Source organism: Pteropus alecto, unplaced genomic scaffold, assembly GCF_000325575.1.
Source record: "Pteropus alecto unplaced genomic scaffold, ASM32557v1 scaffold80, whole genome shotgun sequence".
Lineage (NCBI taxonomy): Eukaryota > Metazoa > Chordata > Mammalia > Chiroptera > Pteropodidae > Pteropus > Pteropus alecto.
This window is the reverse complement of record NW_006430460.1, coordinates 1,242,417-1,268,496: the sequence shown is the minus strand read 5'-3', so window position 1 is coordinate 1,268,496 and position 26,080 is coordinate 1,242,417. Positions and strand designations below refer to the sequence as shown.

The 26,080-nt window shown below is 49.2% G+C and overlaps 1 non-coding gene across 1 annotated transcript; it reads left to right on the top strand.

The window, feature by feature from the left end:
- The first annotated feature begins 18,801 nt into the window (after positions 1–18,801).
- On the top strand, positions 18,802–18,920 carry LOC112480048. The gene has a single exon (XR_003046479.1). It is a non-coding gene; the product is annotated as a 5S ribosomal RNA (ribosomal RNA).
- The last annotated feature ends 7,160 nt before the right edge of the window (positions 18,921–26,080 follow it).

The following is a 26,080-nucleotide window of genomic DNA, read 5'->3' as shown; positions in this document are numbered from 1 at the left end:
CAGGCCCGTAGCCGCCTGCGCCACCGCGGCCCGAGGGCGTGTGCCATCCGCCACCCGTCCTCCCTGCCATTTTCCGAGCGGTGGGAGAAGGGCGTCCTTGAGTGACACGCAGGGTGACTCAGGAGGTTTGAGAATCTGCGAGGAGCGTCGCTCTCCGTTGCATTGTGATCCGTAATACTTAGGGGGTCGGATGCGGACTCCCCGAACCTCTCAGACGCTGCGAGGGCCGAAGAAACTTTCTCCTACCCCCGAGGTTCTTTCATATGGTCTAATATTCAAACAGATGCGAGATTAACAAGAGAAAATGACCCAATTTAAAGATATGTATGTGTGGGAACCAAACATACTGAAGAGTCAGAGACCCCTCCACGCACACACACGCGCGCAGGAGAGGGTCAGAGACCGGAAAGGGGAAACGGTGGGGCTTTGAGGGTCCCTGCAGGAGGCTAAGAGCCCACACTGCAAATGGAGGCGTGCCCTGCCCTATGGTGGGTCAAAGTGGTCACCTCTCATACTCTCCCATTCCGGCCAAGGCCCCTAATCCAGGCTTAGATTCTAGGTGGTTATGGGAGGGACAGGAGGTTCTCTTGAGCCCGCTGCTAGTGTTGCCTTTAGCTCCATCTGCACGGGGCAGAAGCACATCTTGGGGTGACTTGTCTGAACCCCCTTCAGTGCAGCACGGTGCCAGCGGAGGTTAACAGCCTGGGCCTGGGCTTCTCCAGCCCACTTTCTCTGGTCCGGCTACTACACTGATTAGCTGGTAGCCACGTGGGGCGACTGGCCTGCTTTGATGCTGGACTTTTCATCCGCAGAATGGAGGTAATATCCATTTCAGCGCTGGTGAGAAAAGCGATGATACCTATGAAGCGTTCTGAAACAAAGCCTGGCCTTTAACGTGACTTAAATGTCAGTTATGAAGTCCACCGTGGTGAGAGCTAGAAGCGAGGTAACCCGTTGGTGAGGCGGGGCTTTGACTGAACAGGGAATTTTTCTGTAGTGACAGAAAAGCTCTGTATATCTCTCTCAGGGTTTGGGCTACAGAGGTGTATGCCTTTGTCAAAACTCATGGAATGGTACGCTCAAGATTTGTACATTTCACTGCATGTAAATTTATCTCAAAAAAGAACATGAAAATATTGGCTACTGTTTTTCTAAAGATTTACTCTTAGAAACTTTCAAACATACAGCATAGTATTAAGTATAGTCACATTTCCAGGACCTATTTACCTTATGATTGGAAGCTGGTACCTTTGGCCACCTTCACCCCCATCCTTCCCCCGCCCACACTGGCACCCCCAATCTGTTCTCTGTGTCTCGAAAATTATTGTTCGAGCTGTAGACTCTAATGGAAACCGTAGAGCTATTTTAGGTCCAATCTCCAGATTTTGCTGATAAGAGAAATGAGGCCTAGAGATGTAAGTAAACTTTGGGGGCAGGGGTGGGGGGATTTACCAAGCCTGTCCTTTGCCAGGAATAACTGCCTCTACTGTGTATGTCATCTAGTCCCAGTCGGGATCACCTTGTCCACAGAGATTTTGTTGAAATTGACTCAAGTCCCCTTCCCGCCTCCTGGGCAGAGGCCGGTGTTCGCTGCAGGATCACGCTGAGCTCCTGCTTTCTCCAAGCACTAGACCCCCTGACCTCTCATCTCACCTCCCGCTGACTCAGTCTGGAAATCAAACCCTTGTCTTTGCTTGTATAGCAGACTCTCCTGAAGGTTGGAGCAACCGAGGCGTTTTAAATGAAGGGTGCAAACAATCTAAAATGATTGTTTCCTGCTCCAAAAGCACGGGCATGCACCAGCCCCCTCCTCTTTCAGCCTCAACCGGAACTTCCCACTCCCCACCGCGCCCCTCCTCCTTACTCCCTTTATGCTTTTAGTTATCTCTGTCTCCTAATTCTACCTTCAGGCCACCTTCCATTCCTGAACTGTTCATCGAAGTGTTTTCCCACGTGAAGAAAGTACCTCCCCCACCAGGCACTCTGGTGCCAGCTATTAAAAGGTATTCTCACGCCAGTGTACATCTGCATGTGCTATTTGATTCAGGCCGCACCGTCTTGCCTCGAGCACCAGTAAGGTGCTCATGCACCTGCCCTGTCCGGGCTGCCACATAGTGGGTTCACTTTTGAGAACTATTTGGTATAAACGAGGAAGCAGTTGCTGGTAGCTGGAATATGATGCCTAAGGGAAAGACAAGAACCCAAAGTCTACGTGATCGTGGCTCGTATTGTACAGAGGAGATGACAGCACGCACGCAGCAAAACCCGGAACAAAATCTGAGTATCAAGCGATAAAATGGCATCCTTAGAGAAGCAACACCCAGACCTGTCACCTCTAACAATTTGTTCACAACTCCGCGTATATAAGAAGCACATAAATAGGTTCTCCTTTACTCCCGGAGAAGATGAGCGTGATCTGCTCTCAGCTGAACACGTGTTTTTGTCGTAGGGACAATAGACTCACCTGACCCGTCATCCCTCATCTGATTTCCCGTGTGACCGGTCGCTGGTGTTCGCTAGGCAGCTGGTCGCAGTGCAGTCTCCGCATGCAAGGTCCCAACACATTCCCCCTCCTTGTTTGGTTGAAGTCAGAATCCCAAAGAATCAGCTCAGCAGGACAAGCCGCGTGAAGAGAATGCACAGTGGCAGCGGGCGGAAGGAGGACGGTCACTCGGAGGAAGGCCTGAAGAACCTCACGTGGCTGGGGACAGCAGGGAAGGGATGGGCACCGGCAATGAACTCTGTTGTCTTCACCGGATATTGTGGGCCAGCTCACATGACGGTCAAACGCACTGTGAAGATCCGAAAGGCAGAACTGAAAGTGGAAACAGATCAATCCGCCCAGACGACAATATGGTCAAGAGCCACTGTCCTCATCGACAAGATGGCACATCTAGCTCGAAGCCAGGCTTTTCCTCCGGACCGTCCTCCTGCCCTCCACGGCATCTCGCTGTGCTGACCGCCCTCCTCTATGGCTGTGACCTCGGTTCTCGTCAAAGCACGTGTCCTTCCTGATGCTCGTAACCAGCTCTTCGGCCTGCTCCTCCTCAGAGGAGGGACCACTTCCCAGCGTCCGGTCTGCACACCCCGCATTTCCGGGGTCGCACCTCTCACCCTGATTGGCGCTCAGTTCGCCCTTTGCTCGTTCCGATGCCCGAACCCCAGGACCGCACCGGGCACGCTGTGTGCACGTCGCTCCACTCTACACTCCTGACATTCTCTCGACCTAGAATGTCGCCCGTATCCTAAATCCTACCTAGTCTGCAAGCACTAGCTCAGGCTTTCACGCAAACGCGTCCAGACTGTGCCTGCTCTCTACTCCCAGTGTTCCCTGCCTGTGTCACCCACTTGACAACCAGACATCTTGCTCAGTGGCGGTTCGTGGGCTGTCTGCTCATTGAATCTGTCTTTTCTCCTCACTGGATTTCAGGCTCCCCCGATGCACCTTTCTGGGTAATCCCCCAAAACATCTTTAGAATAAGAAGGACTCGGTAACTATTTTTGATTGACGGTTCCTTATCTTTCCTCCTTAGTAACCCCTCCTGTCTGGGGTTACTTTCTAGAACCATACAGGACTTGTGCAGCCTCTCAATATAAATATCCTGAAGCCTAGGGAAAAGTGTGGGCCCCATGTGGGTGGCTACCCTGGGGGCAATTCCTTTAAGTTGCTTTTGGTATGCAAGGAGGTCAAGAAGTCAATGGCACTGAATCCCAATACTCAGAGTCACCACTATCCTTGAGGATATCCTAGAGCAGCTGTTTACTAGGTCGGGACATTGGTTCGATGGGTCCCACCCAGCTTCTGAATATTCAAAACAGGATAGGGTATGGTGAAGTAGGGTCAAGTAAATCAGAAAGCGGTAGGAAATTAAATGCAGAGTGTAAGCTAGTTCTGTACGGGCTCGTCCGGCAGTTACTGGGCTGCTGACGTTCAGCGTCGGATCTGCCCGCTGCCTGCTGCTCTGCGTTGGTGGAGCTAGAACTGGGCAAAGCACACGGCACGTCCTGTGGTTCCCAGGACCACTGCCAGAGGAGGGGGAGGCGCCTTGAGCTCATGGTTGCTTCCTGTCACCGTGTGCTACGCTTGTCAGTATCCCCTGGGCAATGGCCTTTTAGCTTGTGTCCATAACATCTCCTGGGGCCAAGAGACCAAAGAGGCTGACTCAACTCCGACGCGACTTCGAGGTTTACTAAGGGAATCTTGGTTGGTGACAAGACCACTTGGATATCTTCCAGGCCATCCAGCAGACGCTGAAGGAGTATGTACAGGACAGGGCAGGACGGATAGGGCACTGGAGGGTGACCTGCCCAGGCTGGGGGAAGGCGCCTCACACGCTTGCCTGGAGCAGGGCAGCAGGCTATCCCTGGGGCAAGGGGACTGGGCGATCGGACACCCTCTGAGGGGACTGTCCGGTGCCCTCAGCGCCCAGGGGCCAGCGCTAACACAGTATCTTCCAGGCCATCCAGCAGACGCTGAAGGAGTACATATAGGACAGGGCAGGACGGATGGGGCACTGGAGGGTGACCTGCCCCAGGCCGGGGGAAGGCGCCTCACATGCTTGCCCGGAGCAGGGCAGCAGGCTATCCCTGGGGCAAAGGGATTGGGCGATCGGACACCCTCTGAGGGGACTGTCCAGTGCCCTCAGCGCCCAGGGGCCAGCGCTAACACACCAGGCACCCTGCGCTTCAGGTCTGGAGAGCAAAGACCCAGTGTCATGACAGCCGTCGTCCCTGTGGACCCCAGGCCTAACCTGGCCTAGGAGGATTGCATCCCCCGAGTCTGGCGGGAACCCCTCGCTTCACCTGGAAACGGACCTCTCCCGGACACGTGGAGACTCAGCTTGCTCACTCGCCGCCTGTCCACCCCTTCTTGGCAAGTGGGAGGGAGCAAGAAGCTAAGGATGACGAAGGCCAGGAAGTGACCCCAGAGACCCATGAAACGAGGCGGGACTTGCAGAAAAGGAAAGGATTAAAAGGACGGGTTTCTGAGGGTGGAAACTGAGTCTCTGGTGCTGCCTCCTCTTGCAGATGCCGCGGGGAGTTAGTGGACAAGAGAGAACGACAGAGAACTCGCGTTTCTGCCTCATCCAGGCCAAGCGAGGCTTTTGCTCTGCGTCCCTGGTGAACTCACGACACTCTGGCTTCGGTGCTTCTAGTCCACGTGAGGCTGTCCTGACAGACCGGAAGCGTGAGGCCAGCCTGGCGGAATCACACGGTCTGAGGAAAAGAACTGCCTTCCCCCATCCCCTGTGTTTAAAGAATTTACAACATGTCTTACCTAGGCTAGAATAGGTATAAAATCCCCTGGCGGGAGCCTGTGGGGACTCTCCTTTCTCATGATTTTGTATTTTTATGCAAACTTAGAAATAGAACAGAAAGCATCGAGGCCATGCAGAGCACCTGCAGCACTGGAGTGCTATGGCACAGGACTCCACAAACAGGTCCCCCATCCTCCGTGCCAGCGGGAGTCGTGGTGGTCTCCTGGGGCACTGCAGTAAGTCACCGTGGGCGCTCCGCAGGTACGCATAGCGACACGCCTTCCCCCCCGCCACCCCCGACCTGATTCAGGATCCGCAGCTAGTAGAGGAAAACACGACCACACGCGCGTCACTCGGGAAAAGGCTGGCACGGGTTGCTTCGTTTGCGACGTGCGGCGTCTCTTCTAGTGGATTGAGAAGCACGTCGCCTTCTGATTCAGCCGCCGGAGGCTGTCACAACGTAGGTGGCACACACGGAGGAAAAGCAGCGTGCGACCGGCTCGTCTGTCCATAGCAGGCAGCGCTGTGCCAAGCAGCCCCGGCCACAACACCCTCCATGTCTGAATGGAACGGGGAGCAGAGCAGCCGGGAGCCCGGGGCCCCTTGCTGAGAGGGCAGCGCCACTCCAGAGGCCCCGCCCATTCCCGGAGTCCTGGCTCTTCCTGTTCTTCTGTGTCCCGTGCTACTTCAGCGGTAGACAATGGAGAGCGACAGCTTCCAGGGGTACATTCCACTTCCCTTCTTCCGTCTTGTTTTCCTGTTATTTGCGTGCATCCATGATACACAGTTGTAAATGTCGGCTCACGTGACTCATTCCTCAGTGGCTAACTGTTCAAGCGGATTGCCCAGCACCCGTTCTGCCTGACATTTTCTCATCATGTTCACCAGGCTGCCTGGCTCCTTCCCCAAATTTCACCTCAAATGTCAACGCATCCCAAACCCTCACTGATGGCTGTAATACGGCATTCGAATGGCCCTCACTCAGCTGCATCTCTGGCCCTTCTCCCCAGCCCACCCAGTACCTGTCCTCAGTGTCTGAAATCGAAGTCGTGATGACAGCCATTATCTAAGTTTTGTAAAGTTTCTTCCTTCTTGACCTGTGCCAGGATTTATGCCTTGATGACAGATAAACATTTCATGTTTTTTTTTGTAACATTTAAAACGTACGTGAACATTGTAGAGTTGCATAACCAAAAAACAACAGCAACCAAAAAAGGAAAGGAAAAAAAATACCTGGTACCCGCCACATCCTGATTTTGATGTTATTTTTCGGACACACGTTTTTCACGGTTACTATGTATTTCTGTATTACAAGCATTATATACCCTATTGCTTTGCATCCTTTCAAACTTTATGCAAATGTCGCTGTACTCTACTTTCTTGACGTTGCCTTTTTCTGTCCGACATTGTGCTTCTGACTGAGGTTTATCCCTATTTATGAACTTAGGGTTCATTCGCTTGAACTGCTCTGACTACGTAATATATCTATCTCACCCACTTTCCACTGATGGATATCTACTTCCTCTCCCTCGTGTCTGAGTGTATTCAGGCCACTATGAGAAAAACTTCGCTGGAGGGCTTGTAAACAACGGACATGTATTGCTCACGTTTCTGGAGGCTGGGATGTCCAAGATCAAGGCGCTAGTGGATCCGGGGGCCGGTGAGGACCCACCTCCGAGTTCGCAGCCTGCCATTCTCTTGCTGTGTCCTCACAGGGCAGAAGGCCAGAGAGAGCTCTCTCATCGGGCACTGACCCCATCCTGAGGGCTCCCCTCTCACGACCGAATCACCTCCCAAAGGCCTGCCTCCTCTCACCATCACATGGAGAGGGGCTTAGGATTTCAACATACGAATTTCGGAGGGGACCTGTTCAGTCTATAGCATTTCGCCCTTGGCCTTCTCCCCAAAATTAATAGGCTTCTCGCATGTCCCAACTCAAAAGCCTAAAGCCCCAAATCTCATCCAAATATCATCTCAATCAGATGCGTTTGAGACTCAAGATTCACCAGAGACGAATTCCTCTCCTGCCGTGAACCCGTGAACCCCGCGTGCCAGGTGCTTCCAACAGGCACAATGGCGGGGCAGGCACAGGACAGTCTCACCCCGAAAGGGAGACGTCGGGAAGACAAGAGAAGCGACAGGACCCACGCAGGTCCAAACCCAGTGGGGCGAATCCCACTGGACCTTGAGGCTGAGAATGGCCCTCCGTGGCCCGGGCTGTGCCCACCAGGCTCACGGGGGAGGGTCCTGCCTTCCAGATGTGCTGGGGTGGGGGTCCTGCCCCATGGCTCTGGGTGGTCCCTCCCCTGTGGCTCTGCTAGGCATTGCCATTGCAGGGGTCTCTGCAGTGGCCATGCCCTCTCAGTGGCCCTCTGTCTGGCCACCATCCATGGCTCCATGGGACGCTGGTTCTGTCCTTTGAACTCTCAGTGGTTTTGCCACCTGCATCCTCTGGAGGAGCAGCCATCATGGTCTGAGCTGCCCCTGGGCCTGCTGAGGCCCACCTGGGGCCGTGAGGATCAAAGTGCCCACTGCAGGGGGATGGAGGCAACCTGCAGCGGGTCGTGAGGCCACCCTCCTTGGCTCTCCTGAGGTCCCCGGAGCCAGCAGCACCTCCCTGGGCTGGCTATGGACCCCTGCTGGTCTCTGAGTCACCTGGGGTGGGGGGAAGAGGGGTCATTCTGCCATTGTCTCGGAGAATAGCCACTTAGGCACCGGTCCAGGAGTAATCTCAACACATGAGCATCAGGCCGGCCCTCAGGTTCATACCCAGACCCGCCTTCTCATTCTTTGAAAGTCAGCATCTTCCAAACCCTTCAGCTCTGCTTCCTTTCTCATTAACTATCAGTCTTTATTTCTCTCTGGCATTTGAGCACGGGAGTCAGGAAGGATGAGGCTGCTCTGTGACACCCGGCTTAGATACTGCTTTGGCAAAACACCCACTTTGTCAGTCCCGACGTTCATGGAACGCTGGAACGTGAGCTTCCGTCCTTCACCACTTTAGAGAAAGGACGGCCACTCTTCCATCGTCCAGCAAAACGTTCCTTGTTTCTTTCAGCTCTGCTTCCTTTCTCATTAACTATCAGTCTTTATTTCTCTCTGGCATTTGAGCACGGGAGTCAGGAAGGACGAGGCTTAGATACTGCTTCGGCAAAACACCCACTTTGTCAGTCCCGACGTCCACAGAACGCTGGAACGTGAGCTTCCGTCCTTCGCCACTTTAGAGAAAAGACGGCCCCTTCTCCGTCGTCCAGCAAAACGTTCCTTGTTTCCGTCCGAGGCCACCAAGGCACCAACCGGGAGCCCTCAGGAAGACCGAGGCTCCCTCCGCCACTCTGCTTTTTCTCACGCACCCCAAAACTCTTCCAGCCTCTACCCATCACCCCTTCTGTCTGGTTGATCTGCCATTCACAATATGCGACTCCGCCTCGCTGCACAAGATGGCTGCCCCAACGTTGCCTCTGTGCTGCATTCCAGCCAGCCCAATCCCTTCTACATGCCGCGGCCAGAATAATTACGTTCAAGTGCAAATCTAATCATGCCACTGCTCTGGGCAAAAACCCTTCATGGCAGAGTCTCAAACATTTGTTACCACTAAACTCTACACACACATATATGTACACAGCCACACGCACATATATGTACACACCCCCACACACTCAAACATATATCTATAAGTGAAACGTAAGTTTCACGAAACAAAACATGCCGTGCAGCCTAAGGCCCCTATTCTATTTCATTTACGTCTAATTCGGGGACTGTTGATGAATGCAGAGACGCTGGCCTGCAGGGGACAGTGCAGCGCTCGGTGACCTGGCTATGTGTGTCCCCTGCCTCCGCCCGCTGTGCCTGCACACCTCCTCCTCCCGCCTAACCCACCTTCCCAGCAACTCCCTGCTCCTCGAGAATCAGCGCCCACATTCCCTCTGGAACCCACTCCCAGGCCCCCTAGAACTCTGTGCCTCCCCCCGTCACAGCCCTTAGGCTGACTCTCGTCACTTGTCCATGCTGTGTCCCCACTGACTGAGCAGTTCCTCGAGAATGGGGACTGTCTTTACAGTTGTGTGTCCCCAGCCCTTGCGGAATACTTGACGTAAAGTCAAAACTTACTACCTATTTCTTCTATGAACAAATAAGCGAACAAATGTCCTACGGTAAAGTTGCTGACAACATTTATTGAAAATCTATTGTATGTGGAGCATTGTGCTGGAGAGAATTATGAGAATACGGTGGAACTTGACAGTGATAAATTTAAAAGTGGCGTAGAATGGGCCGCTCTTATACACGAAGAGTGTCTCGATGTCTACAGCCAAATACCGTCTGATGACTCACTAACAGTGGATCGAATGATGGACACGGGGTTGAAAGAACTCATCTTTGTCGTCCCTTCTCTTAACCGATTCTCTGTTTTCATCTCTTACGAAATAAACCTCAGACATCCCTCAGACATCTCTCTCCCAGCCCAGGTCCGCTCTCCTACCGGGAGGCCCAGTGTCGAGCCAGAGAACAGAGCCGCTCAGTGATTTTCGATTATGTACCCTGCATGACTAATTCAGGATCCCTCGAAACAGGCCCAGGGAGCCAGGATGAGGCACCAGGACGTTCACAGACTTCGAGGGTGGTCAAGGACGCCCACGCAGCTGCTTCAGATATTGTCTCATCAGCTAGCAGATCCAGGAACAGGGCAGGAAGGGAAGTGTGAACCCTAAATAGATTCGAGGTCTCCCTTTCAGACACTACTTTGACCTTGAGGAAGCCTGGTCCACTCAGATCAATTCTGTAATCCTGGCTGGTAAATCAATGAATGTAAACCAGGCCCCAACTGGTATATTGGAAAGAACAGAATATTGTAGGGTAACAACTCACCCTTTGGGGTTCATTTAAAATCTCAGGCCCGACCTCACTCATCCACTGCCTTCTCCCTCTAATTAGTAATCATAGCAACGGCTTGTATCTGTTCTAAGTCTTACGGTCTCCAAGAAGCTTTACTTCATTCGACCCCAGAGCAGCCCTGTGAGGTTGGCCCAGAGGAAACAGAGTGGTGAAACGCCAGCCCACAGGTCACACAGCGCGTGAGTAACTGGAACCGAACGGAACTCTAATGTATGACAGTACTGACTTGTGTCAAGGGAATCGCCATCAGAAGCCTAGATTCTAACCCCAATGCCAGCTAGCTACTTGGGTGTATGGCCTTGGACTTGACCTTCCCGACCTGACTCATGGAGTGCTTACGAGGACAATGGGCGGCTTTCTAGCTGGGAGCTTAACACACAGTGGTCAGGTCTCAGCAATCTTTTCTAACAGAATAATGAGGGTGATACTTTCTATCACCTTTTTGCTTTCACGGTGGCTTCATCTCAGCAGTTCAAAATGCCTCTATGACACCCGGTTGCCACCGCCTCTGCAGGGGGGTATGTGGGAGGAGGGAGTTCTTTCTGCCCAGGATGGCATTAGAGCACTGGTGCCCAATCGTAGCATGTGGGCATCGCCTGCAGAACTTTAACCGTGCGGTGTCCTGGCCCCACTGCGGCCACTTAAAATTCTAATGTGGCAGGGGAGGAACTGGGCCTCAGTATTTTTTAAAAGCCCCCAAGCGATTCTAAGTTGCAGGCAAGGCTGTAGAGACCACAATCCGCCTGTTGTTCCAGAGAGGGAGGTGCACAAGCTGAGTGTGTCTGAGGTCCAGGAGCTGGACATTGAACCACAGACCCTAAAGTCCCACCGCCACCTGTGTAGCAGGCCCCGTTCTGGACCACGGTGGGCGGAGGGAAGCGTGGGCCACGTGCGAACGCCAGGAAAGATGCTGGGCCCAGAGGCGGCTGAGCAGGCCAGAGCCCCCATCCCGGACACTTTTTCTTTACTAAGTTCTGCTTCTCGAAAACGGCCCACAGTAACTCCCCTACGTCACGGGAATCCAAAAATTGAATACCTTTATTTAAAAAAAAAAAAAAATCTCAGGAAATAGGCACATGATCTACGAATGGTCCACCCTACAACTTTCCCCAATGACGATAAGGAACTAAGCATGCATTATTTAGTTAGTTTCTTCCGTTTGGTTCCATGCACTTGCCAACGACCTCGCCCTGTATGTCTCATTCTAGGGTACACCAAATAAGCATCAATGTATTTCATAAATGCGATACATTTCATGTCTATTAAAAGTATGTAGTTTCTAGTAAAAACATAGGTTTAGCTGTTGGGCTCAACTTCCTTAAAGCCACCGTTGAAGAAAAAACATCCACCAAAAGCCCAGAGGATGAGTATAATTGGCACACTTCCTCAATTACCCGCATCTGACCACCCTCTTCACACGGGAAATGAAGACACAAAGTAAGTAAAAGGGTGTGATTTTTTTCGGGGTCCCCTCTTTACTTTTGGGCACCACTGGAAAGGAACATTCCCTTAAAATGGTCCCATTGGGAGTTACCTCGAGATGAATTGCATCGTCTCATTTGGTCACTTCTCCTACAAGACTGGAGACAATCTGGGTAGAGTAACCACCCTTTACAAGATCTGGAGATTTAAATAATAAAGAGATTTATCTCTCCTCTGAGAAGAATCTGTTGTCCACTGGCATAGCCTGCAGACAAATACTCACACCTTGGGGACCCCACAGAGGTAGTAATTAGGCAGCTTTTTTTTGCCTCTCAGTCAGTGAATGTGCAAAAGATGGAGCTGGGCTATTCTCAGGACTTAAAGAACAAAATGGACTACCCAGAGAGCTGACAGAGGAAATCTGGCACCTCGAGAGCTTAGGACCCCCCGCGGGAGAGTTTGCAACAATTGAAGTAGGAAAAATTCAGCACTCGCTAAGTCCAAAAAGGACGGTTAGCACGTCTGCTTTACATGCAGAAAATAATAATAATAATAATAATAATAATAATAAAAAACTCAAAAAAGTGCATAGGCAGCAGGTAGGGCATCTTAAAGCGAACAGTAGTTAAAATTTTACCTATCACACACAGGAATCAATGGGAGACTTTGTATTTTCTTTATAATGACTTACGAAAAAGGCTCTAAAAAACAGACTCTACAATGAACTCTTCCTTCTCCAGAGTTCATGAGACGACGACAGCTTCGTTAGATGGAAGTTATGTGCCATCTCTCCACCTCTCAGGCGTAAACCTGGACGCAGTCTTCACGGTCTCTTTCTTGGGCCTCTATAATTCTGCTACTTACCCCTCCCCACGACCCGCATTTCGTGCGCTCCTTACGTGACCGAGATGCGATGTGTGCGACAGCCAAGCGCTTGGGCACCGGGCCCGGCCGCCTAGGCTTGCAACGGCCTCTCCTCATTGCCTTGACTGTATCACGGGGTGATAACGGTACCAGCCTGGTTGGGTCATCGGGAGAATCAAAGCAGTTACTCCACAGAATGGTACTTGAACAAGGGCCCAATGCACGGAAAGAACTCAATAAATATTCACTCTTACTATCGGGGCAGTTTGCATTTCCCTCGGTGCCTATGGAAAATGTTCGGCGTATTTTTAAAATAGAAAACAAGACACCGGTCTAACAAAGGACCGTTTTCAGATTCGTAGATTTATTTATGTGGGACGTCTCCGTGAGCCATGGAGGTACACATGCAGGGCATCTTTGTTTGTTTGTTTGTTTGAATTACACACAATCCTAAACTCCAGGAAGCATTCCACAATGGGGACCCCGATCTCGACCCATTTGTACCGCACTTGAGAAGAAGTGGGACTATGCGCTCATTAGAAATCAATTCAAAATGCCGAGCAGTTCGTGACTGTGCGCAAAGGACATAGTTCAACCAGACAAGCTGCAGAAATGCGGATGAGAACGAATTCTGCGAGCATCAAGTCTTCCCTGCGCACATCAACTTGACGTAGAGCCGCATGTAGACCATGTCATACGGGTAAGGAAGATATGGGGGTGTTCGGTGGGAGGGGAGGCAGGAAGCTAAGACAGGTAAGAAGAACCCCCAGTGCCAGGTGAGTAAGATTGGCAAAGCTACCTCGGGCACAGGCTACGTGGCTGTGGGCTTTTAATGCCAGGCTCAGGGGTTCGAATTCACCCCGAAAGCTCCAGAATTTTTGTTGGGTTCAAAATGGCAGGAACACAGACGCAGGTGCAGGACAGTTCTTGCAGGGAGACATCGGAAGCAAGGAGGAAAGTTGGGTGGCTGTTCATCGAAATTTGGGCATGAGGGGATGAGGTCCTGGACCAAGGTGGGGACGCTGGGAACAAAAGGGAAGGGACAGCCATGAAGGCATGACAAAGACGTGTCCCCTTCACTCCATTCTCATAGCCAAATTGCTCCCCAGCCTGGGCCTGGGTTAGCTGAGCACAGCGGGCCAACTTCGGGAGCTTCCTGGGGGTGTCTGGGCTCCGGGCTATAGATGCCAGAGGACAGAGGTCCCCCAGGCCTCCAGGGAACTGCTCCAACACCCCCCGGGCTGTCACAACCTGATCCTGTCATCTCCCTCGTGCCTCTCTGTCATGTGAGCGTCCAGTAGATTCCAGACAGTAGGCTATATCTCCCCACCCTGAAGTTCACCTACACTTCACGACCGTGCCGGGTGTGAGAAGCTATTTTTTATTTATATTGAATTAGTTTAAATGTATGTCATTAGAAAGGTTAGGCCAGGATGTAGTTTACATGAACACAGTTTATTGTACCTAAATGGTTCCTAAAATTGATTTATGTCATTAGAAAGGTTAGGCCAGGATGTAGTTTGACATGAACACAGTTTATTGTACCTAAATTGTTCCTAAAATTGATTTAAAATAAATAAATAAATAAATAAAAACCCCCAGGTTTGATGATTAAGGATACAGAGAAGTAACAAGCACAGCTTGAAGTTCAAGTACAAAAGCCTAACTGACCAGTGAGTCCCCAAACATTAGCTATGCTGGTTCGGAAGGCTGCATCGTTTGCTACGTGTGATATTTCTCATGTCGTGTCATGGGATGGTTTCTTAGGCGAGATTCACCGCAGGGAGCAACCAGAGCGAGCAGCTTCTGTCGCCACGAGCGTCCGGACATAAAACGACAGTCATCCACTCGCTTTCAGTCGAAAATGATGGTTAGTCTAGATAACCTCTTACAATGCTTTCAACTCAGCAAGTAAGGGATGGATGGGTTAGTGTCCCTATGATGAATTTAATGACGGAGACAGTGGTGTGTAGAACGGAGCTACTCAGAGTGGTCCCCCGATGGGCAGCACCAGCATCACCTGCAGGCTTGTCTCAGAACTGCATTAGAAATGCAGGTGCTCCAGCTCCGGCCCCACCTGACAGCTTCTGCCTCTGGTGGGGCGGTGGGGGGAGGGAATCCAGCCGTCACAGTTAGTATCAGGAGTGGGGAAGCTGTGTGTGTGTGTGTGGGGGGGGGATCCACACAGTGGCTGGGAAGCAGAAATAACGAAAAGCCTCATGACTAAAAATAAAACAAATGAAGCTATTTTATAGATACGTTTTATATAGTTACAGGAAAATATACCGATATATGTTTTGTCGGGACACATCTCTGTAGAGGTAGAATGAATACTCCTCTGATTATTTTCAAACGTTGGAACTCACTGTTTCCAGGAAGCTCCTAGCACACGGCCACACGCTCGGAGGCTGGGAGAATTAGTGTTTTCATACTCAGCAAATATACAAAAGAGGAAAATAGTGCAAGATTTAAATTTCTCTTCTTCCGAGAGCCTCTGAGATGTCCTCAGCATCTTTTTCTGGTTCTTCAACCACAAACGGACCCACGGCTGCATCAGGCATCTCATTCCAGTTGTGCACGAGCAGACTGGCCCCTGTCACCGTATTATAATGTCCTATAATGTCGTGTGAGCTGGGGGACACGGCGTGTGGTCCGTATTTTTTTACTTTTCTGGAGAGAGGGCCATGATAAGTTTCAGCCCCCTGGAAATGAAGCCAGAACAGTAAAACAGGCTGGAGGAAGGAAGGAAGGAAGGACGGAAGGAAGAAGGAAGGAAGGAAGGAAGGAAGGAAGAAGGAGAGAAAGAAAGGGAGGGAGGGAGGAAGGAAAGAGAAAGAAAGAAAGGAAAAAAAGGAAGGAAGGAAGGAAGGAAGGAAGGAAGGAAAGAAAGAAAGAAAGAAAGAAAGAAAGAAAGAAAGAAAGAAAGAAAGAAAGAAAGAAAGAAAGAAAGAAAGAAAGAAAGAAAGAAAGAAAGAAAGAGAAAGAAAGAAAGAAAGAAAGAAAAAGCAAGCAAGCAAACCTACTACACGTAAATTGAAATCTTCAGACCCATAATACCTCGCTGAGACATTCTCGAGATAATGGCTTCGGTTAGAGGAGGCCACAAATCTTCACATTCTGCATTCGCCTGGCAGGGCTAATGAGATTTTACGGCGGGCAAGCTGTTTATCCCTTGGGTGACATCAGCAGCAACAACTATATCTTTATCCATCAAGGGTTTTCCGCACTGCAGCTCCCTGCCCTGCACCCCCTCCCCGCCGCCACACACACACAAAGCCGCCCCAGCCTAGACTGGAACATTCGCCACATGGAAGAACCTGTTGTTTGGATCTAATCCTTCTTTCTTAAAGTCACATCGCTCCACAAAGGGGGCTGGTGGGAGAAATGGACGAAAGGGAAATTGATGAAAGGTGTGACACGGGGCTGACGGCGCCGCTCCAGGACGCACCCGTGCCCGCTGGCCGCTAGGAAGAGAGCCACAGACCACCGCGGGACCACCATGGCCGGCCAGGGAGAAGGGGCCCTGCTGCCATCCAGGGGGCTGGAATGAGGGCGCGGTGACCGCCACTCAGAAGGCCCCCCACCCCGGAGCTTTCTTACGGCCCCGCCGTAGCCACAATGTCTTAAGCTACCTCCGAATTAGCATTCGCATACGCACAAACCCACGCGCTCGCATACTTGACAACGGCTACGGTAAACTCCTACGATGACATGTCCATCCTACTTCTGTAACTAGGAAAGTGTCCCCGGTTCTCAGCCCGAAGGGGTGTTGGAGAGGCAGGCCAGCCGAGGTCGTGAACGGGTGCTAGGTCTGGCCGAGGCGCAGCGAGTGCTCCCAGCTGTTGCTCCCAGTGACGGCAGCTCTCACCCCTGGACAGGTGCAGGCAGCAGCTCTCCGAGGACTCTTAAAAACGTAGAGCAGCAGGTCGCTTGGAGGAGAAGACGAGAAGTCAAAGTAGCATCCGACTGGCCGTGGATTCACCGTCTCGCGCCTTTGGTATTCCCCAGACAGGCCACAAGGCACCGAAACCCAGGCGTGGACATCCACGGGGACAGAGAGAGCTCCAGCAGAAACCTGGTTCAGACTCGGGGTGTGAGAAAGGGGTCTTGTGGCAGCAACAGCGGCAGCATAGGGGGGCCTGCAGCGTGGAAAGCAGCAAGGAACGGGGGCCTTCCTGTCCAGCTCGAGGCGGGGGGTTCTGAGAGCAGGCTGTGTCCCCCTCTCCGTGCTCCCACGACTCGGCCAGTCTTGGGAACTGGGCAGAAGAGCAGGGTAAACAAAACCCCAGCTTTCCGGAGGGATGAACAGAAAGCAGCACCCCCCCAGGAAACTGACAAGTACCAGGGGGAGGATGGAGAGGGTGGAGGTGGGGAAAACCAGCCCACGAAGTGATCTGCTAACTTCAGGGCTCACCCCCAACGCTACGCACGCTCGGGTTTAATCACAAAAGCCTAACAAAGACTTAGAGACCTGAGCTAACAGATTCATCACCTGCTGGGCCCCACCCAGCCGGACCACAGGACGGTGAGCAGGCGGGAGAAGCCCAAAGGGCACCGCAGAGACTTAGCGATGGGACCTGACCCGGGAGGAGGGGGAAGCCGCTTGTCTGCAGGGGAAGGAGTGACAGAAAAACGAGGCCCTCAGCGCCACCCCACCCTGCAGTTCTGCGTCGTTCCGAAGCTATGTTTGTGTGGCACGGTCCCCCTGAGGCAGGAGTTGTGCTTTACTCGGGTCTGTGTCCCCAGAGGCGCGCACGGTGACAGGCAGGCAGAGATGCTGACGTGAATGCAGCTTGTAAAGCAGTGAACGGATGCAAACGTGACTGAGGAAATGAACCGTGTGACTGACGGACACAGGCGAAAAGCCCTGCAAACACATCCGATGGCCACGTGCTCCTGTCCGGCCATGTCTCCTGTCACTGGAGGCCGGGTGTGGTGGTGAGCCAGTGGCCCACGAGAGACCAGGATGCCAACAGAGGAAGCCAGTCTGGCAGTAGGAACGCAGGAGCATTGGGCCAGAGCAGGGGACCCGTGACCTTGCCCCACAGGTGGATGGAAGCGTCCATCCCTATGCTGAGCGGGAGGGGAATAAAGAACAGGAAGCAGCACAGCGAAACATAGCAGGTAGGTGTGCAAACCACAACACCCTCTAAAGCATTTTCCATCCCCTGAAGGCTCCTTCGAAGAGTGGCCCGTCTTCAAGCGTGGTGAAGTAACACTCGACACCAAGTCCCCTTCTGAAGGCTTGGCGATGTATATTTGCTTAATTAATGCCTCTGGAAATCCCCCGTAGTAAAGAAACACGTTTAACGTTTTTAAAGATTTAATTGAGGGATAATTAGCATGTGCACAGATGCCGAGTGTTCAGTTCCATGAGTTTTGAGAGCTGAGAACGTCACCCACCACACCACCCAAACAAGATCTAGACCTTTCCCATCAACCCGGAGAGTGTCCCGTCCCCGTCAGCACCCTACCCTGCCCCCAGCGGCCACCGTCTGCTTTCCCATCACCGTCCTCGGCTTTCACTGCTGCTTAGACTTCAAGGAACGAAAAATCATGCTGCATGGATTGGGGCAGGGGTGGGGGTCTAGCTGTTTTGCTCAGTGAGTTTCTGAGTTTTGTTAACACGGCATCAGAAGTCTGGTCTTCTTTTTTGTTCATTGCTGAGGTGTATTCCATGGTGTATGTATATCGTGATTTGTTTATCCATTCTCCTTTTGATGGACACGTGGGTTGTTTCCAGGTTTTGACTATTCTGAACAAGGCAGGCGTGCACATCCTTGGGTAAGCCTTTCTGTGGACGTATGTTTTCATTTTTCTTGGCTAAATACTCAAGAGGACTTGCCAGGCCAAGGGGTTGAACTTCACAGAAACGGCCAAACGGTTCTCCAAAGTGGTGGCACCTGTCTAACTTTTTAAACTTGGCATTTCCTGCCCTCGTTAGACCCCAGAGTCCCACACATCTATGAAATGGGCAGGTGGGATCAGAGAGCTGTTCAGTTTTCTCCCAGCTTCACGCAATGAGAAAACAGCCAAGGCGTTCAGAAGCCAAGTGGTTTTGTCTTCTCGTAGGCAAAAGCAAATGAGGTGAAGCCTAGGATGACCGGAGAGAGGAAGGTTGGAGGAGAGGGGAACGGGAAGGGGGAAGAGACAGCCCCGAGGCCGGGGAGTGGGGAACAGCTGCCCGCAGGTGTCATTTGGATGGAGGCAGGAAAGAAGGTATTTTTAAGCCAGAGGGAATCTGAGATTCCCCAAGTCAGAACTGATTAAAGCAGCGACAATGGTGTGCAGAGGTCCTGCGGTGTTTAAGACACTTCTCTGGTCCGCGGGCATCGATAATGACAAGGTATTAAGAAAATTCTTCATCTACGGCCATGCCACCCTGAACAAGCCCGATCCCATCTGATCTCGGAAGCTAAGCAGGGTCGGGCCTGGTTAGTACTTGGATGGGAGACCACTTAGGAAGACCGGGTGCTGTAGGCATAAAAAATAAATAAAATAAAAAAATAAGGGATTATAAACTGACAAGGTCCTTGCAATCTGTGAGGTCATCGAAGGGTTGCCTTGCCTAAAAACAAAAACACTTTTTAAAAAGTTTTTTAAAAATTAAAAATAAATAAATAAGTTTTAAAAATTAAAAAAATTTAGAAAAAGAATATTCTTCGACATTACTTTTTTTTAAAAAGCGGGAGTGGGATAAACAATTTGGGGTAAAAGTAAAAATAAGGTACGGTAAAATTGTATTCATTCTAACTTTGTTTATCAAGAATCTCCAGTTAAAGAGAGATAAGTCACAGGAATGTAATGCACAGCATAAAGAATACGGTCAGTAACATCACATAAGCGCATATGGTGACAGATGCTGTCGCACAAAGGAGAGACTCCAACTCAGCCTGAGCCACTAAAATCAGAGTGGCCCAGGGCTCAGGCCTCTCCTGCTTCTTTGGCTCCGAAAGTCAGCTGGCTCCCTGTCCCCACAGAAAGTTTATTTCCTCTGTGGTCTCTGAAAGGGACAGGACAGTGTCTATCCACACGGCAAACCGTTGGAGAACCCTTCAACGAACCTCTGTCCAAAAACGGGAGCCCTCGTGCACTGCTGGTGGGATTGGGAATCGGTACAGCCACTGTGGAAAACAGTATGGAGGTTCCTCAAAAACTAAAAATAGAACTACCTCATGACCCAGCAGTCCCACTGCTGAGTACATATCTGCAGAAACCCAAAATGCTAACTTGAAGAGACACATGCACTCTTATCGTCACTGCAGCATTATTTACGAGAGCCAAGATATGGATGCAGCCTAGGCGTCCATCAATAGACGATTGAATAAAGAAGGTGCGGTACATATATACAACGGAATATTACTCGGCCGTAAAAAAGAATAAAATCTTACCGTTTACAACAACCTGGATGGACCTATAGGGTATTATGCTGAGTGAAATAAGTCAGACAGAGAAAGACAAATACCATATGATTTCGCTTATATGTGGAATCCAAAAACTAACTAACTAAATGAACAAACAAACGAAACAGAAACAAACTCATAGATACAGGTTGCTGGATAGGAGGAGGGTTAGGGGGCCGGGTGAATAGATGAAGGGATCAATAAGCACAAATTGGTAGTTATAAAAACAGTCACAGGGATATGAAATACAGCACAGGGAACACAGTCAATAATATTGTAATAATTGTGTATTGTGTCAGATGGGTACTAGATTTATCAAGGTGATCACTTCAAAAGGTATATAAGTGTCTAATCACTATGTCGTGCCCCTGAAACTAATATAATATTGTATGCCAACTGTACTTGATGAATAAATTTTTAAAAGAAACCCTCCGGCCAGAAAGCAGAGGGTCAGAAGCATGGCCCACACATCCAACTGGCTGGGAGCTATCCAGGCTTATACCTGTCATTCTTCACTTGGACTGTATGTTAGTCACATCCTGGTCACAGGATTCAGGAAGACTCTTCACCCCTTGAATTCCAACCTCTATAGGCCACATGTCACCTCCTCTTTTGTTCCAGTCACTTCTTCATTGAACTCATTTTTGGAAATAATTGAAGTCACAAAAGTGCTTCCTACCACCATTAGCTCTATCGTCGAGTGACCACGCACCTGGAAAATCACGACCCTCCCTCCGCCCTTTCCCTGAGGGCCAGCACCTCTCCACCTCCAAGAAGCAACCCCTCTGTGCATTAAAATCAATATTCCTTTTCTTCGTCAGTATTCACGCTTATCTTCAAACACTGAACCAGAGTTCTTGAGATTCCGTCCAGACCTAATATCTATCATTCGATGTCTCCATTCACTTATTCACACCCCTTAAATACACACCTACCCCTCAAACTGCCAGCGACCCTATGCACATCCCCTCCCCTTCTAATGCAACCCCCTAAAGTGTCCAGTTCACAAGTCGGCTCACTGCTGGGTAATTTCTGAGATACGTTTCTATCTGTGCATCACAGAGGCCGGGTGCTTGATAAAGGTCCCTAAAGACTCATTCATTTCAAACCTGCTGAGAGTCCGCCTTCCTTCCTCTTCAGTGTCCTGCATCTGAGGATGTGTGCGCGCGTGTGTGTGTGTGTGCTCACATGCACATGCACGCGACTACAGTTTGCTATGCCTCACCTTGCTCTGCCTAGCAAGCTATTAAAATGTGGCATGCTCAGTATACTGGGTAGACTATACTTTCCCCTCTGCATACTATTCTGCTTGGGCCGCCATGACAAAATGCCACAGACTGGGCGGATGAAGCAATAGAAACTACTTATTTTCTCACACATTCCAGAGGCTGGAAGTCCAAGATCAAGGTGCCAGCAGGGTTGGGGCCTGGTGAGACCTCTCTTCCTGGCTTACAGATGGCTGCCTCCTCCCTGTGCCCTCATATGACCTTTCCTCTGTGCATGGGAAAGGTAGAGATGGGGGAGCTCTGCTGTCTCTTCTTTTTATAAGGACACCAACCCTATTGGGTTAGGACCCCACCCTTATAACCTCATTTAACTTTATCTACCTCCCTAAAGGCCCTTTCTCCAAGTATAGTCACGTTGGAGTTTGTGACTTCAACCTATGAATTTGAGGGGGACACCATTGGTCCACAACAAGAAGTTGCAAAGTGTATATGAAACATTAGATAATTACAGAAAAGCAAAGGTCATGACCAGAAGGAGAATACTAGTGATTATCTGTAAAAACAAGGAACAGAGAGAAAGCCATAAGTCGTTTTATTACTATTTTTTAAAAGCTCTTCTTTTAGCTAATATGTGTATACCTTATTTACTTGCCCTTGGTGGCCATCGATAAATACAACCATTTCAACTTTACAAAAACAATTACATTCCATAAAAGGGCAAGTTCAGTCAGTATTTTCACACAGTCCCACTTGAGATAGAGGGGAAAGTGTGACTTAAACTAACGCGAAATGCAAAAACATAGATCATTCAATGATGACTCTGATGTCATCTTTCTGCCATTAAATGGAGATCTTGGCTTAAGAAGCAATCATTTTGAGACAATTCGGGAAATTGAAACATGGACTGTGTCTTAGAAAACATTAAAGAATTATTATTGAAGTTTCCGCTCAAGATGACGGAGTAAGTAAATGCTGTACTGGCCCCCTCACATGACCACAGCAAAATTACAACTAAACTGCAGAACAACCATCAGTGAGAACCACCTGAAGTCTAGCTGTCCTACAACTGGGGACACACAGAAGAGGTCACCTCAAGACTAGTAGAAGAGGCAAAGACGCAGAATGGGCTGGTCCCTCACCTGCATGTGGCGGTTAAAAATTAGGAGGGATGTCTTGGCTGCAGAAGTCCCCCCTGAGGACCAACGGGTCCCAGGCCCACACCAGGCTCCCCGGCTCAGGGCTCCAGTGTCAGGAAGAGAAGTCCCTATAACTCTGGCTGTGAAAACCAGCAGGGATTGTGGCTGAGTGAGACTGAGGGCTGTGAGGTCCCAGGTGCTCCTCCTAATAGGCCCGCATACAGACTTACTTGGTGACAGACTCATTCGCTCTGAGCTCCAGCGTTGGGGCAGCAGCTCAAAAGGCGCCCGGTACACACAGGGAGGAACCGAGTTGTCTGGCTTCAGGGTGAGAGCTGGAGGGGTGGCTTTCTCCCAGACAGAAGTGCTGGAGGAAACCACTGTTCCTTTGTTGATCCCTATCCCAACACAGCATGTAGAAACAGGTGGTCACTATATTTGCATCTCCATCAACCTGGATATCACAGGTTGCTCTGCCCAGGTGATTACCTGAGGCCCCGCCCCTCCCAACTTGCGGGCCCATCCAAGGTGCTTCTGGTGGCTTTACCATCCAAAAGTCCTATCTTGGCTCTGCCGTGAACTCTCCTAAAATCTCTCAGATTCATGAACCCCAAACAAGCAGCATCTGGCATCGGCATGCCCCATACCTCTTGCTGGGCAGCCCCAAACTCAGCGCTGGAGGCAGCCAGCCTTGGTTCACAGCTTAGCCTCTCCCAGGCACTTCCAAGCTCAGCACAGGTGACAACCATCTGCAGATCACTTTGTAGCTCATACAAGGTGGCCCCAGGCAGGGCACAGGCAGCAGCTGATCCTGGCCTACACCAGAGCCCCTCCAAGAGGCCTCAGAACCAGCACACTCAGTGGCCAGCTTCAGAGCACATCAGAGCACCACCCAACCACCTCCGCAAACAACACACCCCAAGGGCAGACCGGGCAGGTACCAGAGCCCTGCTAAAGCAAATCCTGCTCCACAGGGTCAGCCCTGCACAACAGCTCCTCTGCTGTGGTCACAGCCTGTCCTCACAACCTGTCAGTCTAGGGGTCAGTGCCTCCCGTTGACGTGCCAACAGCAATCAAGTCTTGACTACAACAGAGGACATATGCAACCCATTCAAAGGACACACCTGGAGCACCCGGCTCAGGTGACCAGGGAGACTATGCCATTGAGCCCCACAGCTTACCTACTATATAAAGCCACTCTACCAAGACTGGGAGCTCCCATAAGACTGTCAGCTGATTTCTCAACAGAAACTTTGCAGGCCAGAAGGGATTGGCATGAAATATTCAAAGTGATGAAAAGTAAAGACCTACAACCAAGACCAACTCTACCCGGCAAAGCTATCATTTAGAATCAAAGGACAGATAAAGAGCTTCCCAGACAAGAAAAAGCCAAAGGAATTCATCACTAGCAATCCAGCATTACAAGAAATATTAAAAGGACTTCTTTAAGAAGAAGAAAAAAAAAAATCAAAACTATGAATAATAAAATGACGATAACTACATATTTATCAACAGTTACTTTAAATATAAACAGATGAAATGTTCCAATCAAAAGACATGGGGTGACTGAATAGATAAGATAATAAGACCCTCACATATGCTGCCTACAAGAGACTCACTTCAGGTCATAACACACACACAGATTGAAAGTAAAGGGATGGAAAAGATATTTCATAAAAATGGAAACGAAACAAAAAGCCGGGGTAGTAATACTTACACCGGAAACAGACTGTTTTTTTATTAATTAATTTATTTTTTTATTATGGTGCCATTGGTTAATGAAATCTAGTAAGTTTCATGTGTACAATTCAACAGTAAGGCATATACGTGTGTGTGTGTGTGTGTGTGTATTTATATTTTGCAGTGTGGTTCACCACCCATAGTTAGATTTCTGTTACCACCACATATTTGACCCCTTTCACCCCATCTACCTCCCCGCTCCCCGCCTCACCCTCTGGTAACCACTAGTCTATTGTCCATGTCCATGAGTCTCTGTTCATTAGTCCTGTTCATAGGACACTTCGGTTGCTTCCACATCCTGGCCACCATGAATAATGCTGTTACGAACATCAGTGTGCAAATATCTAGAAATAATAGACTTTAAAACTAAGGCTATAACAAGAGACAAAGAAGGACCCAACAATCCCACTTCTGGGTATTTTACCCAAAGAAACCCAACACACTATTTCGAAACAACACGTGCATCCATGTGTTCATTGCAGTATTTACAGTAGCTGAGATACAGAAGGCAACGTAAGTGTCCATCAACAGATGAATGGATAAAGAAGAGGTGGTCCATATATAAATGATGGAATATTACTCGGTCATAAAGAATGAAATCTTGCCACCTGCAACAACATGGATGGACCTAGGGGGTATTATGCTGAGTGAAATAAGTCAGAGAAAGACAAATACCATATGATTTCACTTATCTGTGGAATCTAAAGAACGAAATAAATGAACAAACAAAACAGAAATGAACTCGTAGATACAGACAGCATTTTGATGGTAACCAGATGGGAGGGGACGTTGCGGGGTTCGGTGGGAAAGGTAAAGGAATTCAGAAGTACGAATTGGTAGTTACAAAATGGGGATACAAAATATAGGACAGGGAATATAGTCAATAATATTGTAATAAGTATGTATGGTGTCAGATGGGTACTAGATTTATCGAGGTGATCACTTTGTTAAGTTATACAAATGTCTAATCACTACGCCGTACACCTGAAACTAATATAATATTGTATGTCAACTGCAATTGAAAAATTTTTTTAAAAAGTATTTAAAAAATAGACACGATAGGAAAAATGAGGGCAAGACAATATTTGAAGTGATCGTGGCTGATGATATTTCGGAATGAATGATATGACTTCTAAGACAAGCAGCACTAAATTAGATAATATTGTTACTGCAGACTATCAAAAATAAAGAAAAAAAACAAGATGCTCCAAAGTACAGATACTGAATACAAAGCAATTATAATTAGAGCTCACATCAGCTTTCTGAACACCAAGGACAGGGTAACTTTTTAATTGCTGGGAGGAAATAGAATGAAATAATATTAAATTTCAAAAAGAAGAACTATTAACTTTGTGAGATGTGATCATGATTTTCTGGTTATGAAAGAAAATAGAGAAACATACAGAACTATTTAGGGGTGAAAAAAGACTAGGAAGAGGAAAATATCAAGCAAATATAGCAAAATGTTGATAAATTGAATGGCAGAAGGGTCCATGAGGGTCTTTTATGATGTGTCTATTTTTCTGTAAGTTTGAAAGTCTTCATTAAAAAATGTTTTTAAGAAGTGAACAGTCACTGAATGCCTAAAAGGGGTTAAATGGTTCCCTGTCATCAGGTGAAGATCCAAGTTTTATGAGGCTGGAAGCATTTCCAGTTTGAAAATCCCTCTGTAAGAAAAATTGCGAACATGAAATTCTCTCCATTGCCCCGTTCACTCCCCTTTACACATACTGTGTTATTTTGAAGCAAATCTCTAATATTTTTTTCCTCTCTGAAACATTTCAGTATGCATCTCTGAAAAATAAGAACTCTTTTCAAGACATAAGTGCCATGTCATTAGCACGCCTAAAAAATAATAATTCCCTAATCAAGTCAGCATTTAAATTTCTCTAATCGTCTCAGAATTTGTTAACACTTTGTTGGAATCGAGAACAAATTAAGGTATACATTGCAACTGGTTGATATATGTCACTTAAGTCTCTTTTAATGTACAAGTTCGCCTTCTAAATTTTTTATTTCCCTTGCAATTTATTTATTAAAGAAACGGGTCATTTTGTCCCCTGGGGTTTCCCAAAGTCTAGGCTTCATTCATTTCCTAAAAAATAGTATCATTTAATATGCCCACCCATCCTCCTCCC